This window comes from Chiloscyllium punctatum, chromosome 18 (genome assembly GCF_047496795.1).
Source record: "Chiloscyllium punctatum isolate Juve2018m chromosome 18, sChiPun1.3, whole genome shotgun sequence".
NCBI classification, from domain to species: domain Eukaryota; kingdom Metazoa; phylum Chordata; class Chondrichthyes; order Orectolobiformes; family Hemiscylliidae; genus Chiloscyllium; species Chiloscyllium punctatum.
The window spans coordinates 74,089,573-74,090,206 of NC_092756.1; positions in this window are offsets into that span (position 1 = coordinate 74,089,573).

Sequence of the window (634 nt, forward strand, 5' to 3'; positions counted from 1 at the left end):
ATTGAATGGCGGAGTGGAGTCGATGGGCTGAATGGCCTTACTTCCACTCCTATGTCTTATGGTCTTATGGTCTTATCCACAGATTGGACAAACATTTGTGGGAAGGCAACTGCTGAAAATCACCAGGCTCTGAGTCAGAGTCAGGGTTCACCAACAGAGTTTATTGTCCAAGGAAATCCCGGAGCTCCGGGGAGAGAGCAGCACCAACAGCACAGTGGTCAGCTGTGATTCTTCTCTCAACCCGGAGCACATGGTCAAGATACTGTGATACATTTTGTGATATAATAGGTCAGGGATGAGGTTATTGTCTCTGTAACATGGCTTGTTTATTGTAAACATTGCAGAATCCATGATTGTTTCAGTGCAGTTATTGTCAGTTCCAGTGTGGCCTTTGTTAATTTCAATGCAGTTGTTGTCAGTTTCAGCGTCTGCGCGGAAGTCCGTTGCTGTAGTAATGGGCGCTAATCGCTCTTCCTGAGAAGGCCGGTTACTGCAGCCCTTACTATTATCACTCTGTATTGAGGCTGTATCTAACAGTTAGCATTTCTATCAAAGGTGTTGTCTGACCCAGACCCTTTGGCGGGCAGTGTACGTTACTCATGTGTATTGTCTCTCCCATCTGCCTTAAAATAAT